This window comes from Thalassophryne amazonica, chromosome 8, assembly GCF_902500255.1.
Source record: "Thalassophryne amazonica chromosome 8, fThaAma1.1, whole genome shotgun sequence".
Taxonomy (NCBI): Eukaryota; Metazoa; Chordata; class Actinopteri; order Batrachoidiformes; family Batrachoididae; genus Thalassophryne; species Thalassophryne amazonica.
Genome location: NC_047110.1, coordinates 95270995 through 95291602, shown reverse-complemented (window position 1 = coordinate 95291602; position 20608 = coordinate 95270995). Strand labels below are relative to the sequence as shown.

The following is a 20608-nucleotide window of genomic DNA, read 5'->3' as shown; positions in this document are numbered from 1 at the left end:
ATTAAGAACTTGTAACACCATAGAAAATGTTTATATTTGGCAAATAAAAAAAATTGTGGCGGGGGCTACTTCCCATCACCCCCAATCCTGGAGCCGCCGCTGGTGTCAGCAGTCGACGTCTGCCAGCTGCACTTTCATTGCAAATACAGACTTGTCAGTAATGTTTTTGTTAGATTCCTTTAAAAAAAAAAAGAAGAAGAAGAAGTGATGTCACTTGAAGGGCTCGACTTACGTGAAACAAACGAAACAAACTAAAACACCGCAGGAGAGAAGGCGGAGAGCCACACCGGAAGCAGCGTTTGACACTCGGCCCAGTGACCGAGCTTCGGGGCGGGGCCTAAACTCTACTCGAACCAATGGGAGCGCAGGAAGAGTCTTTGTAAACATGTCTCGCACGCTGCTTTAAAGCTCACCGACACTTGTTTACTACGGCGCGGCAGCGAAACCGAACAACGTTTACGAAACAGGTGAGACGACGCTTTTTTTTGAGTTAGAAGCGCAAGTTTTTCATGACGGTAATCTATGCCGCTCGCTCGCGCGCGCGAGTGTGTGTGTGTGTGTGTGTGTGTGTGTGTGTGTGTGTGTGTGTGTGTGTGTGTGTGTGTGTGTGTGTGTGTGTGTGTGTGTTGGACTCATAGTAGTGGCGCTCGTGCATTGAGGAAAAAAAAGAACAGCTGTCACGGAGTTAAAGGTAAAGAAGAAAAAACGTTTGGTTCAAGACAGAGGAATAAAAACAGAGATTTTACATTTGGACCACTTTGTGATTTCCGTGTTGAACCACAGGAGGACAACTGGGGGGTTGAAAATCCCCCGTAAGGGCGACATTGTATCCGATTTATAGTCCGTGTGATTGTTGTTGTGTGGTTTGGTTTGTTCAAAGTTGTGGAACGGTCGTGTTCAAAATGGACTTTTATCAGCACTTTGTTCAGGTTGTGGTATGGTGGTCTTATGTATCTCTGAACTTCTTGCATGCCCTCCTTTGTCTTTGTTTTTCTATAACCACACACATGCTGGTTAGTTGATTGGTTTGTTCGTATCATTCAATCAAAACTTGCGTAGAGCTCCATGAAATTTAGTGGAATGATGACATTTGACCATACAAAGTGTGGTCAAATGTCATCAAAAGTCATCATATATAGAGTGAGAATGAGACTTGATCTGCTGATGAAGCTGTTAATCATGTTCAATCAAGACAATTGTCAGCATGCTCTGGACCTCTGGTGCTGCGCTTTGCCAAATCCACAACACTATGGATAGAGGTGGGCGATACCGGGAATTTTGGTATTGATTCGATACCAAGTAAATACAGGCCCAGTATCGCAGATACCGATACTTTTTCATAGGCTTCATAGATCCAAAGGATCCAAAAGACCTAGGATAGAATTTTGCCAAACATTGTAAGTGACAACAAAATACTTTATTATCACAATCAACATTTTTGTTTACAAAAATATCACTCAACACAACTTAAAACAAAATCTCCTGAGGTAGAGGGCTGACAAACCACAATACAAGGGTGTGCTGCTCCGTGTTGTGTGACACAGCGCAGTGCTGCTCTTACAGAGAGTAGACTTTGAATCTGCGTGCTCAGCAGTCAGTGCGTGCGGGAGAGGAAAAAAAAAACCTTGAGTATCGATCTTTTTACATGAGGATCATTCAATATCAATGCCAGCGTTGGTATCGATATTATCGATATTAGGATCGATCTGCCCACCTCTATACGGAACTGCCTTGGGTCCTTGATGGCAACCAACTAGGCACACAACCAGTCCATTCCCACAGCTCTAAAACTAGAGCTGTGCTCAGAGAGCGCAGGTACCGCCACCAACAGAATAGTTACTGTTCATGTCACACTATGAAATAAACGTTGACCGAACTGGAACTTCAAAATGATAAAACTCAAGTCTGATGAAACATTTCTGAAAGAGTTCTGGCATGAAGCCAACAATGTCCTGCAAGTGTTTCCACTTAAATATTCTAACTAAATGTTGACCAAAATGACACTTCAGAATGGTAAAATTCAAGTGGGATCTAAACTCATTATGCATTTTTCATGTTTTGTGTGACCTTGACCTTGAAATTTGAACTGTGATCTTGACAAGTGTATTGTAGGACCCAGTACACCATGTCTATGCATCAGATTTAAATAAAGAATATTAATTTTTTGGGGTCAGCTTTGACCTTGACCAAACTTTTGAAGGTTAAGGTTTAAGGCCAAGGTCAATCAGAAAGCCTCTCCCTAAGAGGAACAATACGAGGTCTGTCAATAAAGTATAGGTCCTTTTTATTTTTTTCAAAAACTATATGGATTTCATTCATATGTTTTTACGTCAGACATGCTTGAACCCTCGTGCGCATGCGTGAGTTTTTCCACGCCTGTCGGTGACGTCATTCGCCTGTGAGCACTCCTTGTGGGAGGAGTCGTCCAGCCCCTCGTCGGAATTCCTTTGTCTGAGAAGTTACTAAGAGACTGGCGCTTTGTTTGATCCAAATTTTTTCTAAACCTGTGAGACACATCGAAGTAGACACGGTTCGAAAAATTAAGCTGGTTTTCGGTGAAAATTTTAACGGCTGATGAGAGATTTTGAGGTAATACTGTCGCTTTAAGGACTTTCGGCACAGGAAAAACACCTCCGTGTTGATAACCATTTGTAAAATCCAGGCGGCTTTTGATGGCTTTCAGTGGAGTGAGTATATGAGAAATTGTTTAACAGCTGGACATGTTCCAACTTGTCCTTAAGGCTTCCAACGGAGGTGTTTTTCCTGTGGCGGAGCGTCGCGGCGGCTGCGAGCCGACGCTGAAATCCGCCCGCACGTCTTTCATTAAAAAAATCTCCTGTAACAGTGGAATATCCAGATAAAATGCTGAAACCGACTTCTTCTGAAACTTCTCTGTTCTCTCACGACGTCCTGGATCAATAGAGCCTGAAATGTGGAGGTTTTCAGCTTGAAACAGGCTGATGACTGCGCCTGAGAGTGCTGCGCGACGTCTCGCACCATGGGAAGTCCTTAAAGCGACAGTATCACCTCAAAATCTCTCATCAGCTGTTAAAATTTTCACCGAAAACCAGCTTAATTTTTCGAACCGTGTCCACTTCGATGTGTCTCACAGGTTTAGAAAAAATTTTGATCAAACAAAGCGCCAGTCTCTCAGCAACTTCTCAGACAAAGGAATTCCGACGAGGGGCTGGACGACTCCTCCCACAAGGAGTGCTCACAGGCGAATGACGTCACCGACAGGCGTGGAAAAACTCACGCATGCGCACGAGGGTTCAAGCATGTCTGATGTAAAAACATATGAATGAAATCCATATAGTTTTTGAAAAAAATAAAAAGGACCTATACTTTATTGACAGACCTCGTATGAGCCAAATTGGAAGTATCTATGGTGAGTAGCTCCGAAGTTATGGCTGATTATGCAGTTTTCACTTTTTCAGTGACCTTCACCATGAAACTTGAGGTATAACCTTGAAAAATGAACTCACACTATTGTAGGATTATCTGAACCATATGTCAAAATTTTATGATAATAGATGCAGAACTGTGCCCGTGAGATTGTCTGATCTGGCTGATTATGTGGTTTTCACTTTTTGCGTGACCTTGACCTTGAAACTTGAGTTATGGCCTTGAAAAATGAACTCAGTCTATTGTAGGATTATCTGAACTGTGTGTCCAAATTTTATGATGATAGATGCAGAACTGTGCCTGTGAGACTGTCAACTAACCAATAAACAAACAAACGCAAGCGATCACATAACTTCCCTCCAACTTAGTTGGCGGAGGTAATGACTATGTATCTGCTGCATTCAGGTGCGACATGGATGTCTCCATGGTCTTCTCCAGCTGCTGGGATCCTCAACACTCCAGCACCTGTGTGCTGGATCATGTACAGAGAAACAGGCCACATGGCCAAAATGTCAAAGCTGACACTCTCTCACAGTGCAAGTGATACTCCTCATCTTAGTCTCTCTTTGTAACCCCTCATTTGATACAAAGTAATTTCAGCTGTACCCAAGGATTTTCTGAAGATACCTAGTACCAAAGACACGCAGTCATCATCTCAGGTCACTGGTTAGCATCCAAGTCTCACAAGTACACAACAAGACAGTAGCACCAGGACCCTAAAAACTTGGACCTTCTTTAGCCTGCAAAGATACTGGCATTGCCAAACATCTCTCTCCAGCAACCTCATGATGGTTGCCGTGCACCCGGTGATGCACGACAACCATCTCATGCAATTCTGTGCATATCTGGGTCAGGGTCTGACAGTTGATGAAGTTGCTGTAATCTTGTGAATTCCAGTGTGAACTTGCAGGATGGTTTGATGTTGCTAAGTTATACTTTCTGAAGTCCCTTTTTTCTATTTTTAAGTAATCACCCCAGAAGAGATTAAGTGTTTAACATATGAGTTGTAGCCGTTGAAAGAAGTAGATGTCTTTAACACTAGGGGCCTTTAGTTGATTTTGGTGGTAATTTGAATGAGTAGGATAATGATTGGAGCGGGGTTAATTGAAAATCACTCAGCATTTGCCCACTGACTGAGTCAGACAGCCCCATTATTAGGCAGCTTCAGAATGTGCTTGAGTGCTGATAAGTGCAGGTATCAAGAAATGTGAGACAAGAAAATGTGATCCAGCTGCTCACCAAGAAGCTAGTGGCAGGATATTTTTTAAATGTTCAATTATATTTTAATAGTTGCTATATAGCTGCTGTGGAAAAGTTTCTCAGAATGTCAATGACACTTCCCCCCGTAATTCTACTTTTCCTGAACACCCCCCACCCACCCCATTGTTTATGTCCCTTTAGAGGACCCTTTATTGACTTGAGCTGCATTTGCATATTCATGAGCAGTGTTTGACAGAAATCCAGGAGTCCGCCATCAGCCGCCACCATAAATGGTTCAACTTGCAGAACTTTTTGCATTGACACATGATGGAGTAGATTGACATCATCTTCTTCTTCGGCTTCTCTGGTTTCACACGAGGTCACCACAGCAGAACAGAGGTGGATCCGCATGTTGATTTGACACGCTTTACACCGGATGCTCTTCCTGACACAACTCCATATGGAGAATGGGCAGGGGTGGGTTTGAACCAGGAACATTCCGCACTGGAAACAAGCACACTAACCAGTTAGCCACTCGTACTCTCGCTATTTAATAGTAAATAGAAACTGAATTTCTGAAAAAAGTCAGGATCGATACTGTTGTGAAGCGTTTGTAGAATGATGGGTTATATGTTCTGGAGGTGTTTGGTGATATACCTTTGCAGGATATTGAAAATCCAAGGGTTTATGGTTCTCATGCTTCCTACACTAACCAGTGCCCTGGTTTGAGTGATGTCTTTGGTACTTTGTCTCTTCAAAGGATCTAATGCCTTTCCATCTGAGGTATTTCTCTCAGCACACAGGTGTCTCAGCGTTGAGGACTTCAGAAACTGGGAAAAACCAAGGGGATGTCCACGTTTCACCTGGCTGCGAGGTGAAAGAGGTGTGGGTGGACCGGTGGTCTGCCTGGGTGGTTTCCATCCAGGATCCAAGGCGGTTTTGTATTGTGGTGTATGTGGCACTAATTCATGTTCCCAGAGCTGAACTGATGATGGATGCCATGAAATTGTGGAGTGGAAGCAAATAAAGTCAGTGCAGGAATTTTTAAATTGTTTTTATTGAAAAATTTCAATGCATAATTTGCCGCTCATACTTTTGCAGTTGCTTGTGTTTCACAATAAAAGCATTTCCAGGTGTCAGTACTGGTCGGCTTTTACGCTGGTGTGAGGTTAATAAGCACGTAAGGACGTGTATTTTTCTCAGGTGCAGCCTGGGAAACCGTGTTTGTCTGAAAAAGATTTTACTACGTGTGAGACAGCGTGATAAGGTGAAATTGCTCAGGAAATGTTACTTTTTAAAAAATGTTTTAACAACTTGCAAACCTTGAAGGAAGGTTGGCTCAGGCCACTGGAGGATGATCTCTGTAAGATTTCTGTGATTAGGGGTCTTTGCCACACCTGATTGCTTTGGTGTGGTTGAAACCTGTTGCGATTTCTAGCTTGGTTTGAGTCATTAAGTCCTATGTAAAAGCTGTCATTTGAACTCTCATGGGGATCAGGGTACTGTGTTGGCCTGCTACCAGTCAGGTGCAGCCAACTGGAGGCTCCTGCAGTAGCAGATATGGCAAATATCTGAATTCAGACACTAAACTGCTGAGCTGTGCCATGCCATCCCTGCCAGCAAAGCTACATACAACCCCTGGCAAAAATTATGGAATCACCGGCCTCAGAGGATGTTCATTCAGTTGTTTAATTTTGTAGAAAAAAAAGCAGATCACAGACATGACACAAAACTAAAGTCATTTCAAATGGCAACTTTCTGGCTTTAAGAAACACTATAAGAAATCAAGAAAAAAAGATTGTGGCAGTCAGTAATGGTTACTTTTTTAGACCAAGCAGAGGAAAAAAATATGGAATCACTCAATTCTGAGGAAAAAATTATGGAATCACCCTGTAAATTTTCATCCCCAAAACTAACACCTGCATCATATCAGATCTGCTCGTTAGTCTGCATCTAAAAAGGAGTGAACACACCTTGGAGAGCTGTTGCACCAAGTGGACTGACACGAATCATGGCTCCAACACAAGAGATGTCAATTGAAACAAAGGAGAGGATTATCAAACTCTTAAAGAGAGTAAATCATCATGCAATGTTGAAAAAGATGTTGGTTGTTCACAGTCAGCTGTGTCTAAACTCTGGACCAAATACAAACAACATGGGAAGGTTGTTAAAGGCAAACATACTGGTAGACCAAGGAAGACAAAGCATCAAGACAGAAAACTTAAAGCAATATGTCTCAAAAATCGAAAAATGTACAACAAAACAAATGAGGAACGAATGGGAGGAAACTGGAGTCAACGTCTGTGACCAAACTGTAAGAAACCGCCTAAAGGAAATGGGATTTACATACAGAAAAGCTAAATGAAAGGCATCATTAACACCTAAACAGAAAAAAACAAGGTTACAATGGGCTAAGGAAAAGCAGTTGTGGACTGTGGATGACTGGATGAAAGTCATATTCAGTGATGAATCTCAAATCTGCATTGGGCAAGGTGATGATGCTGGAACTTTTGTTTGGTGCCTTTTCAATGAGATTTATAAAGATGACTGCCTGAAGAGAACATGTAAATTTCCACAGTCATTGATGATATGGGGCTGCATGTCAGGTAAAGGCACTGGGGAGATGGCTGGCATTACATCATCAATAAATGCACAAGTTTATGTTGATATTTTGGACAATTGAAAGGATGTTTGGGGATGATGAAATCATTTTTCAAGATGATAATGCATCTTGCCATAGAGCAAAAACTGCAAAAACATTCCTTGCAAAAAGACACATAGGGTCAATGTCATGGCATAGGGTCAATGAGCAGATCTGATTTGATGCAGGTGTTAATTTGGGGGATGAAAATTTACAGGGTGATTCCATAATTTTTTCCTCAGAATTGAGTGATTCCATATTTTTTTCCTCTGCTTGGTCTAAAAAAGTAACCGTTACTGACTGCCACAATCTTTTTTTCTTGATTTCTTATAGTGTTTCTTAAAGCCAGAAAGTTGCCATTTGAAATGACTTTAGTTTTGTGTCATGTCTGTGAACTGCTTTTTTTTCTACAAAATTAAACAACTGAATGAACATCCTCTGAGGCCGGTGATTCCATAATTTTTGCCAGGGGTTGTATTAAAGCAAAATGCCCTGGGTAACTTTAGTCGCATGCATCGGCGTCATCATGTGGCTGCTCGGATTTTCTGTTGTGTTTTAAAAGTGTTGCAGTTACTCAGTATTTAGTTTCACAGTGAGAACCATCCTCCTTTTGATGCTGAGCTGTAAATACGACGGTGCCTTGTTTCTTGCTGTCACAGTTGATAAGTCGTTCAGTATTAGTCCAGACTGATCAGAACCAACAGCAGACTGATCTCACCAGTCAAAATACCTTTGGGATTTTCCTCCATGGGTTCATGAACAACTGATGATGTAAGAGCACCGTCATCAAATGTGTCCAATGAACTCATCGGGCTGATGATTTCATGTTTACTCATGTGGCTTGTTTGTAAGAAGTTAGTGTAAACATGAGGTGAACAAGTACTACTGTATGCGGTTTTTTGGGGGGGGACAAATGAATCACATTTTTCTTTTTTAGTTACAACTCAGTGAAGTGTTGAGAAGAAAATACAGATGCTTTTTGTTGTGAGCAATCAGTGTCAAGAAACTGAAACTTTCTATCATGGAGACTTTAAACACTTTTGGTGAGTCTCACATGCACTCTGTCTTTGTGAACTGTAGTCATCCTGGGTACAAGAGAAATGGCAAAGTAGGGTATTGTTTTGACTGTGTGTGTGTGTGTCTGTGTGTTGGTGGGGGGGCGAGATAACTTAAGAACAGCTGCACAGATTTACTTCAAAATTAGTGAGAATATTACTTGGGTACATATCTAGAAGTGTGTAGATTTTGGAGTAGTTTGATCAAAGGTCAAGGAAAACATAGTCTGAAAAAAAAAAACTTTTTTGTACAGCTTAACAACCAAGAAGCCTAGGTAGATGATCTGAATCATCTTGTACTTTTATGTTGTGGTACATTGAACACACAGGGTATGCATAAAGAAAGAAAGACCCTTCAGCTGCTCCCTTGTTTTTTCACTCGGGGTCACCAATCTGAGGTGGGTCTGCTTGTTGATTTGGCACACGTTTTACACCGGATGCCCTTCCTGACGCAACTCCTCATTACATGGAGAAATGCGGCAGGAGTGGGATTCGAACCGGAAACTTTCCTCACTGAAACAAAGTGCACTAACAACTTGGCCACCACCCCTGCCTACACAGGGTATGCATCGCCCCTTCATTTTGAATTTGATATCGCAGTACTGCTGCACTTTGGTGTGACTGTTTTAACTGAATTTCATTAGCATGGTAGTTCCCGTATTATTTATTTATTTTTTTTTTTAAACCACATTCTACTTACATCAGACCAGTACAGACCAGTAGTGGCTGCTGGTCTGTCAAAAAGGGGAAGCTCATTGTTGGCTTACATCATAAAATTTGTTTATTTATTCATATGTAAATTCAAATATGTGAAATAGTCATAACAGTCCCTTAGTTGCTCAAGCATTTCACAATTTATATCTCTATTACATACAGTATTTTATGATGGCACAGTTACCAAGTGGTTAGTGCGCGTGATTTCAATGCGGAAGGTTCCCGGTTCAAACCCCACCCCTGCCACATTTCTCTACGTAATGTGGAGTTGCGTCAGGAATCAACATGCAGGTCCACCTTGGATCTGCTGTGGTAAGCCCGAGTAAAAACAAGGGAGCAGTTGAAGTGACTTGCTTTTACAAGAATATTATTAATGTTTTTAAACAAAAATATTGTCAAAAATTTCAAGAAGCACATAGAAGCTTTATTATTAAACATACATAACAGATTCCGACTGTTTCCTGACATTTTTCCATGCAAATCTTTAAAATGATATTTTAAAGATTTGGCCAGCAGACGTTGCCATATGTAATTGTATCAAAGCTTCAAAACACTGAACCATTGCTTCATATTGATTCAGTAGATCAAAACGCTTTGGTTTCTCTGTCACTAATTTTCATGAATAAAATACATCAACAGCCACTGCTTATTACCACATAATGTCCGGATAGACTTATAATTATGAATACTTTGCTATTGTGTTGCGAACCGGGACATTAATTAACGTGCAACTACTTTTAAACACTTACTGAAGAACGAAGCAGAGAGTAACTCACCAAGATCTTCTCACATAACGTCTAATCCAGTGTGTTTCTCTGTGCGCCTTTAACACAGATTGATTTATAGTGCACGAAAGCACTTTGGCATAAATTTAAAAATGCATAAATACACAAAAATGTGCAAACTAATTTTGATTCCTATAGCTGTCAATCAAAACGAGATTCAGCCTTTCAACTGATCATGCAATCATTGTGCGGAACTCCAGCGCCCAGGCCCGCCCACAGCTCCATTCACCCCTAGAGACGCTCAGCGTCTGGGGGCGAGACAAAATCGTGATTTCATCCAGTGACTATCGCCTGCTGCGGTAAACCAGAAAATAAAACATTGCAGTAGTGCAATCTAGAAAAAACAATTGAATGAATCACAGTCTCAGCATCAGCCATAGAGAGGATGGGGCGAATCTTCACTATATTTTCCAGGTGGAAGAAAGCAGTCCTCCTAATATTTCTGATGTGGAGGTCAAAAGGCTGAAACGATTAATCGAGTAACTCGAATAATTCGATTACAAAAAATGTTTGAGGCAAATTCTTTGCCTCGAGGCTTTGTTTAACGCTGTAGTACATACACCAGGAGTGTATGTGTCGCTGTAACGCTCACAAAAAATGAGGAAGAAGACAATAGAGCATGCGCATAACTTGCGTAAGAGCTAATCAACGTAGCAGGTGACGCTACAACTTTACAAAGCTGCACGCTGTACAGTTGATTCATCAGTGCAGCTTTTGTGGAAATGCTGCCCTCCACAGCTGTTTATCACAGGCTGTTATTTGCCAAGTATCCACAGAAAACAAGGAACTTGACTTTGGTTTGAGCTGCACTCTCTCTGTTTGGCATGTATAAATATACACTAAACACTGAATAAATCACAGTAATAAAAAGTGCAAATGAAATGTGCAAGTAAAATAAAATGTGCAATAAGAGAAAAAAAGAATGTCCTGTCTGCAGACTGAAGATTTCCCAGACCACCTGGGCTTATGGTTCAGCAAAGCTCCAAAACTCTTAGGTAAAAAAAAAAAAAAAAAAAATTACCTGGGAAAACAGAGAGAGAGGGAACACCCTAAATTGAAAAATCTGCATGATGGCACAGCGACATTGTGCCATTGCTTAGGGAGAGCCCTGTCACTACTGATATTGTTTAAAAACACAAAAGTACTTTTTATCCGATTACTCGATTAATCAATAAAATAATCAGTAGTATATTCTATTCCAAAAATATTCGATAGTTGCAGCCCTACAACGTAGGATAAAAACGTACCCCAAGGTTCCTCACTTTGTAAGTGTGATGTATGACACACGAGCCTAGGCTAAGCGTCAGCTGGTCAAATTGATGCTGATGTCTTACTGGATCAAGAACCATCATTTCAGTCTTATCAGAGTTTAAAAGTAGAAAATTGCTAGACATCCAAGCTTTTCACTGATGCAAGGCAATCTTCTAAAGATTTTATGTGGATGAGATTACCAGCAGTTATCAGCATGTATAACTGAGTATCATCAGCATAGCAATGAAAGATAATCCCAAAACACCGCAGTATATTTCCAAGGGGTGCTATATAAAGGGAGAAAAGCAGGGGGCCTAAGACAGACCCCTGTAGAACCCCAAATTTCATGTCACTAAGGTTAGAGTTTGTTATTGTACAAAACACAGTGAGAACAACTGCTCAGGTATGATGTCAACCATGCAAGGGCACTCCCAGTAATCCTAAAATGATTCTCCGGCCTATCAAAGTCATGTAGGTAAAGGACTTCACTTTGTCTCCAGAAGTTAGTTATGGTTTCAGTTTCTCGCACATTACACATAGAGGAATTATCAAATCAGTTTCACATCCTCCACTCACCAGTGTGTGTTTGTAGGATTTTTATCTGGATTATTCAAAAACTGTTAAACCGATTTTGATTACAGTTGCTGAATAAGTGCTTAGCATTGAATAGATTTAATTGGATTCTGAGCTATAACTTGATGACAGGCAGATCCAAGAATTGTTTGTGGATTTCCTCGGCCAATAAGCGTGCACTGCAAAGCAATCGTTAACTTACTTTCTTGGAAATATTTACTTAGTGTTAATCAGTTGTTTCCTAACTTATTGCTCAGTTGGCAACATAGCAATGATTTGTAAAGAGATTTTGTTTTAGATAATACCTCCATCAGTGAGATTATGTTTTTGATGCCATTTGTTTGTCAGCAGGATGTTTCAGAAGGACATGAACAGATTTCTGTGAAGTTTGGTGGACAGGTAGGCCTAAGGTTAAAGGTGACGGCCTTTGATCATTGATCCAGATTTTTTCATTCTGACTGGCATAATCGTATCACAATTAACAGTAAGTGGGCTCCTTTTTTTAAAAGATAAATGCTGTGCATTAAACAGAGGAACATTTTTTTTTTCATATATATGTGTAGAAAACAAACAACTAATACTGGCACAAAACAAGTCAACTCAGAAACATGCTGACAACAAATAATGTCCAATGAATGCATTGAACAACTTTATCTCTTTCTGTGTTTATTCTTATAAGTTGAGTCTGTCCGGTCTCATTTCTCGAGTTGACCTTCTTAGATCAGGTTGCTGTGGTAAAGTTTCTGTGTTACAACCTGTTGGTGGAGTCGTAACAGGCAATCCTTCATGACCTCCACTGTCCACATTAGTGATTGGTGATGTCTTTAACAGACTGCGTCTGTTACGTCTGAGAGTTTGACCATCCTCGGTCTGCACTGTGAAGGATCGTGGTGCCACTTCTTGTAACACACTACCTTTTGTATTCCATCCGTCGGCATCCTCAATTCGCACTGGGTCACTGCTTGCCAGTGGAGAGAGTAGTTTGGCTGAAGTATCATAGAACGCCTTTTGTCTCATTTTCTGCTGTCGTAGCCAATTTGGATCTTGCCGCGTTTCTTTTGTCTGACCTTGTTGCTTACGTAGCTTGGCAGTGTAGTACGGAGCTTTCTATTCATCAGTAGTTCTGCAGGTGATAGTCCGCACTGAAGAGGAGATGCTCGGTAGCTCAAAAGAGCTAGATATGGATCTGAGTTACTATCTGATGCTTTCTTTAGAAGCTGTTTCAGAATGTGAACTCCTTTTTCTGCTTGTCCATTTGATTGTGCATAGTGTGGACTTGATGTGACATGATGAAAGTCGTATTGCTCCGTAAACCTTTGCCATTCACTGCTCGTGAAACATGGACCATTGTCACTGACCACAGTGTGGGGAATGCCATGGCTGGCAAAGATGGATTTAGCGTGTGTTATGACGCATGCTGATGACATTTGTTAGCAAAGCCATTTCTGGATAGTTTGAGTAATAATCGATTGCTACAAGATAGTCTTTACCTTTGAGATGGAATAAGTCCATTCCCACTATTGCCAGGGTACAGTGGGCAACTCCATTTCCACCATTGGCTCTTTTGTTTGCTTGCTCCTGTGTCTTTGACATGTTTCACACTTGCTTACTAGTGTCTCAATGTCTTTGTTTAGACCAGGCCAATAGACTGACTCCCTTGCTCTCCTTTTACACTTCTCAATCCCGAGATGGCCCTCGTGGATCCTGTTAAGCACATCTGATCTCAAACTCTCCGGGATAACAATCCTCCCCTTTTTGAGTAAACTGTAAGCTGTGAAAACGCTCTAAACCATAGGCCACACCCAAACACTCCTTCTCTATCTGGGCATACTTGCATTCTGAGTTGGTCATGGACCTCGATGCATAGGCCACAGGTTTCCAGTGCTCGCCCTCAGCCTGGAGGAGAACGGCACCGATACCATCTGTCGAAGCATCAGTTGACACTTTGATCTTTTTAGTGTGGTCATAGAAAGCTAAGACAGGTGCTGTGGTTAATGTCTTTTTAAGCTTTTGCCACTCGTTCTCATGTTTTGTGGTCCATTTAAAATCACAGTCATTGTGCAACAGTTCACGAATGCAGGATGTCTTTGCAGTGAGATTGGGAATGAATTTACCAATAAAGTTGACCATCCCCATAATGCGCAACACACCTGTCTTGTCTGTTGGCGTAGGCATGTTCAGTATCGCCTTTATTTTCTCTTGGTCCGGTTCAACACCTTGAGCTGTGAGTTTATCTCCAAGGAAGAGTATTTCCTCTACTCCAAACTCACACTTGTTTCTGTTGAGTTTTAGTCCGTACTTTTGGATGTGCTCTAACACTTTGCAAAGTCTTTGATTGTGCTCCTGGAGAGTGGAGCCCCAAATGATAATGTCGTCAATGTAGACTCGAACTCCTTCCAAGCCCTCAATGGTTTGTTCCATAGCTCTGTGAAATATTTCTGGAGCTGACTTTATCCCAAATGGCAGTCGGAGATAGCAATACCTCCCAAATGGTGTATTAAAGGTACACAACTTTGTACTGCTTTCATCTAGTTTTAACTGCCAGAAGCCTTGTGATGCATCAAGCTTTGTGAAGTAGGTCGCTCCTGCCATTTCACTGATGATTTCGTCATGTGTGGGTATTTGGTAGTACTCTCTCTTTATATTCTCATTGAGATCTTTTGGGTCTATACATGTTCTCAACTCTCCATTCTGCTTCTTGGTAACTACCATTGAGTTGACCCACTCTCTAGGCTCTTCAACTTTTCTGATCACACCTAGTTTGGTCATTCTGTCTAGCTCTTTCTTAAGGGCTTCACGTAGTGGTTCTGGCACGCTGCGTGGTGCATGTATAACTGGCTGTGCACCTTCTTTGACCTGGATTCTGTATGTGAAAGGGATCTGTACCAAAACCTGTAAACACATTTGAGAAGTGCTGTACTATTGCGTCTACAGAGTCTGGTGAGGCGCTTGGCTTTGCACCGATACAGTACACTCTTTTCACTAGCCCTAGTTCTTCACATGACTTGTCACCCAAAAGGGATTCACATCCTTGGTTTACAACTGAAAACAGCACATGGTGCACTTTGCCTTTGACCGTAATATTTAACTTACAAGTGCCTAAACATTGAATCGGCTGCCCATTGTAGTCTTTTAGTTCAGAGCCTTTGCAACGTATTTGTGGCTTTGTCTGCATCTCCCTTATGTCTGACATACTTATAAGATTTGCTTTGGCACCTGTGTCCAGTCTCATTGTAACTATTGTGCCATTCACCAGTAAAGGAGCTATCCATTTATCTTCTTTGGCAATGCTGTTCGCTTTTTGTGGCTCGTCTTCACAGTTAACAATGCCAACAAAGAAAGTGTCACTTAAGTCTGTATCCTCAATCACATTTACAGACTTTCCTCTCTTTCCCTCATTTGCTACCGAAAAGCATTGTTTGGCAAAATGTTTTTTTTCCCTGACATTTGGAGCATACTTTGCCAAAGGCTGGGTACTGTCTTGGTTTATGTTGAGACCCACAGCGCTTGCAGATGTACTGTGTCATCGGTCCGCTGTGCAGTCCCGGTCCGGTTGCGGCGCCTCCTTTGGAATTTCACTGCACCGACTGCTGTAGCTGCTCCATCACGTGTGAGCCGACGCAGTCACTACATCTCCAAATGCCCTCATATGCTTTTGGGACATTTCATTAGCTTGGCATATCTTTACAGCCCCATCAAGTGTCAAGTCGGTCTCACGCAACAGTCTTTCATGCAGCTTCTTATCATAAATGCCAAATACTATTTGGTCTCTCACCAATGAGTCTTTAAGTGTCCCAAAATTACAAGTCTGAGCCTTTAGATGTAGGTCTGTCAGGAAGTTATCAAATGGTTCACCCTGTAGCTGCACACGAGATCTAAACATTTATCTTTCATATGTCTCATTCTTCTTCGGTGTGCAGTGGGCGTCAAATTTATGAAGCACAACATCCAACTTATCTTTGTCGTCTGGCGAGTCAAACACGAACGTATTAAACACTTCAATGGCCTGTGGCCCTGCTAACGTTAGCAGTAGTGCTACTTTCCTCATGTCCGGCTTCGTGTCCAGACCCATGGCCGTGACATACAGATTGTAGTGCTGCTTGAAGGCACGCCAATTTTCGTCGACATTTCCCGTCAGTTTCAAGCTGTCAGGTGGCTTCAAATCCATGTTGGCTCACGTCTGATTTCTTCAGTTTACTCCTGGTACCATGTTGTGTTCGTGTTTCAAGGATGAAGAATGAGGCTTTTATATTTGCCAAATAAAAGAGAAGGCGGCTGTTCTTTTAATAATCAAACCTGCAGGTGCAACCATTACACACTCCGAACACACTTCTTCTACTACTCGCGCTGCTACCACAGTATACAGTAGCAGTGCCCTCATGTGGGACCACATATAATTACAACTGATCATTACACTTACTGTCACTGTGCCCTTTTTTATTTGCCCCAGCAATCTGGTATAGGGTTAAAAAAAAAAACTACAGTTAACGGATGTGGGCACCACTTTCATTTTGGAACATCAACATCTGCATGTTCTGTGCACTCTCAGCTGGAGGAGGGGCTAAGACAGAAGGGGGAAGAATCATTTTTTGTCAGAATGACAGCGTGTTGGCAGACAGTCGGCGCTGCAGTGGGACACAAAAAAATCTTCATGTAGATTCAAGAGTAGGGATGGGTATTGATAAGGTTTTATCTATCGATGCCATTATCGATTCTGCTTATCGATACCTCGTGAATTTTGTACTAAAAGTAGGCTTTACAGGTTTTCTATGTATTTCCTTGAGTCTTAAAGTAAATAAATATGAAATTAGTCACTGTATCCTTGATCTCTGGACATAAATAAAAACAAACAAAACTACGAGGGCTGTCAATAAAGTAACGGTCCTTTTTATTTTTTTCAAAAACTATATGGATTTCATTCATATGTTTTTACGTCAGACATGCTTGAACCCTCGTGCGCATGCGTGAGTTTTCCACGCCTGTCGGTGACGTCATTCGCCTGTGAGCACTCCTTGTGGGAGGAGTCGTCCAGCCCCTCGTCGGAATTCCTTTGTCTGAGAAGTTGCTGAGAGACTGGCGCGTTGTTTGATCAAAATTTTTTCTAAACCTGTGAGACACATCGAAGTGGACACAGTTCGAAAAATTAAGCTGGTTTTCAGTGAAAATTTAAAGGCTGATGAGAGATTTTGAGGTGATTCTGTCGCTTTAAGGACTTCCCACGGTGCGAGACGTCGCTCAGCGCTCTCAGCCGACGTCGTCAGCCTGTTCAAGCTGAAAACCTCCACATTTCAGGCTCTATTGATCCAGGACGTCGTGAGAGAACAGAGAAGTTTCAGAAGAAGTCGGTTTCAGCATTTTATCCGGATATTCCACTGTTAAAGGAGATTGTTTTAATGAAAGACGTGCGGACGGATCCGCGCTTCGGGACGCAGCAGACGCGGTGCGGCGGCACAGGAAAAACACCTCCGTGTTGATAACCATTTGTAAAATCCAGGCGGCTTTTGATGGCTTTCAGTGGAGTGAGTATATGAGAAATTGTTTAACAGGCAGGACATGTTCCAACTTGTCCTTAAGGCTTTCAACAGAGGTGTTTTTCCTGTGGCGGAGTGTCGCGGCGGCTGTGTCTCGACGCGCGGACCCGTCCGCACGTCTTTCATTAAAAAAAATCTCCTTTAACAGTGGAATATCCAGATAAAATGCTGAAACCAACTTCTTCTGAAACTTCTCTGTTCTCTCACGACGTCCTGGATCAATAGAACCTGAAATGTGGAGGTTTTCAGCTTGAACAGGCTGACGACGGCGGCTGAGAGCGCTGAGCGACGTCTCGCACCGTGGGAAGTCCTTAAAGCGACAGAATCACCTCAAAATCTCTCATCAGCCGTTAAAATTTTCACTGAAAACCAGCTTAATTTTTCGAACCGTGTCCACTTCGATGTGTCTCACAGGTTTAGAAAAAATTTTGATCAAACAAAGCGCCAGTCTCTCAGCAACTTCTCAGACAAAGGAATTCCGACGAGGGGCTGGACGACTCCTCCCACAAGGAGTGCTCACAGGCGAATGACGTCACCGACAGGCGTGGAAAAACTCACGCATGCGCACGCGTGTTCAAGCATGTCTGACGTAAAAACATATGAATGAAATCCATATAGTTCTTGAAAAAAATAAAAAGGACCGTTACTTTGACAGCCCTCGTATGTTTCGCTTTGAAGTTATTAATTCAGACTGAATTCTATCATTCTATCTTGACTTGTCAGAGAGCCCCCAACACCACCTGCACAAAAATGTTTGAATTCTAGAAGCTCTGAAATGCAATCTGGGACTATTCCAGACAATAAACTGGAGTGAGTGCTGAATCCATTTAGGTGAGAAAAAAAAATACAACTTTCCTTTTTCAAATGAATTCCAGTAGTATTCTGCTCTTACTAGAATGCAACAGTTTTCTAGTTTGGCAGATAGTTCTGGAGGAAATCACTGAAGAATTTAACAAACTGAAAATATGGTTTGACCGAAACAAACTGTCATTAAACTTAAATAAAACAGGGATGAAATGGAGGTGTGAGAGTCACTAGGTGTTCACAGGAAACATTTATTTCTGTATGTATTTATTTATTTATGTTAGTTGATATTATATATTTTCTGTTGTGTTTCTATTCAGGTTCTTTTTGTTTCTTTCTCTAAAACTGTATATAATAATCATTAGATTATTAATATATAAGAAAAAATAAATTTATGGAATATTACAATTTGAAAACAAATGCACCCGAACGTGATGACAGCTGCAATTGCTAAATGCTAACTTTTAACATTGAAAATGCCATAGACATGCTAACGCGTTAGCATCGCTCCCATGTTTAAGTTATAAAATACATCTATCAACTGTTTCAGAAGACCATAACAGGTCGGTTTAACATAAAAAAGGTAAATAATACTCACAGACGTATGCTCTTTAGGGTTTTAGCGGGGGGAAATTAAGCGAAAGAAAGAAATAAACGAAGCAATTGACCGAAGCATTGCTTCAATCTGTGAACCACGCTTCGATTGGTTCAAAGCAAAGCCGCGCTGCAGAAAAGTTGATTAAGGACCCGCTGCAGGGTCTGTAATCAATGTAGAGAAATGATCATTTTCCTGACAAACACCCGCCAAAACAACGGCCACTCTGAAGGACCGATAACAGAATTGTTAAGCACAAAGCTTATTGATGTCGGTGGATCGAATCATTTCTTAACGATACCCGAAAGGAACCGGTTCTCGATACCCATCCCTATTCAAGAGTAGTCTGAACACACACACAGGAACACATCGATGTGTGCATTGAACACATACCCTGGAATATGAACCCTGATTTTTTTTTTTTTTTTTTTTCGTTTTCTTTTTTGTGCCAGATTTCTAAAACTGCATGCATGTGGTTCTGTTTAATAGCTTTAGGTCCATATGTATTTGCACTTTGTCAAAGCTGTTACTTTAACTGACTGTCACATTATCTTAGAGTTGAAACCAACTAATAAATCTGAGCCTGGGATGCAGGTTTATCATGGGATCACACGTACAGTAGTGTTCAGAATAATAGTAGTGCTATATGACTAAAAAGATTAATCCAGGTTTTGAGTATATTTCTTATTGTTACATGGGAAACAAGGTACCAGTAGATTCAGTAGATTCTCACAAATCCAACAAGACCAAGCATTCATGATATGCACACTCGTAAGGCTATGAAATTGGGCTATTAGTAAAACAAATTAGAAAAGGGGGTGTTCACAATAACAGTAGCATATGCTGTTGACGCTACAAACTCAAAACTATTATGTTCAAACTGCTTTTTTAGCAATCCTGTGAATCACTAAACTAGTATTTAGTTGTATAACCACAGTTTTTCATGACTTCTTCACATCTGCGAGGCATTAATTTTGTTGGTTTGGAACCAAGATTTTGCCCGTTTACTAGTGTGCTTGGGGTCATTGTCTTGTTGAAACACCCATTTCAAGGGCATGTCCTCTTCAGCATAAGGCAGCATGACCTCTTCAAGTATTTTGACATATCCAAACTGATCCATGATACCTGGTATGCGATATGTAGGCCCAACACCATAGTAGGAGAAACATGCCCATATCATGATGCTTGCACCACCATGCTTCACTGCCTTCACTGTGAACTGTGGCTTGAATTCAGAGTTTGGGGGTCATCTCACAAACTGTCTGCGGCCCTTGGACCCAAAAAGAACAATTTTACTCTCATCAGTCCACAAAATATTCCTCCATTTCTCTTTAGGCCAGTTGATGTGTTCTTGTGCAGAAGAGGTTACAATTTGCCAATGTCTTTTATTTAACAGAGGGACTTTGCGGGGGATTCTTGCAAATAAATTAGCTTCACACAGGCGTCTCCTAACTGTCACAGCACTTACAGATAACTCCAGACTGTCTTTGATCATCCTGGAGCTAATCAATGGGTGAGCCTTTGCCATTCTGGTTATTCTTCTACCCATTTTGATGGTTGTTTTCCGTTTTCTTCCACGTGTCTGTTTTTTTTTTTTTTTTTTGTCCATTTTAAAGCATTGGAGATCATTGTAGATGAACAGCCTATAATTTTTTTGCCCCTGTGTATAAGTTTTCCCCTTTTTAATCAAACTACGCTGTTCTTCTGAACAATGTCTTGAACATCTCATTTTCCTCAGGCTTTCAAAGAGAAAAGCATGTTCAACAGGTGCTGGCTTCATCCTTAAATAGGGGACCTGATTCACACCTGTTTGTTCCACAAAATTGATGAACTCACTGACGGAATGCCACACTACTATTATTGTGAACAACCCCTTTTCTACTTTTTTTTACTAATAGCCCAATTTCATAGCCTTAAGAGTGTGTGCATATCATGAATGCTTGGTCTTGTTGGATTTGTGAGAATCTACTGAATCTACTGGTACCTTGTTTCCCATGTAACAATAAGAAATATACCAAAACCTGGATTAATCTCTTTAGTCACATAGCACTACT

The 20608-nt window shown here is 41.3% G+C and overlaps 1 long non-coding RNA gene across 1 annotated transcript in view; it reads left to right on the top strand.

Annotated features, from left to right (window-relative positions):
- The first annotated feature begins 383 nt into the window (after window positions 1-383).
- The window catches only part of LOC117516130, a 199175-nt gene continuing 178950 nt past the window's right edge, over window positions 384-20608 (top strand). Inside the window, exon 1 of the long non-coding RNA XR_004562309.1 lies at window positions 384-467. This is a non-coding gene — a long non-coding RNA (uncharacterized LOC117516130). The remainder of the gene's footprint in view (window positions 468-20608) is intronic.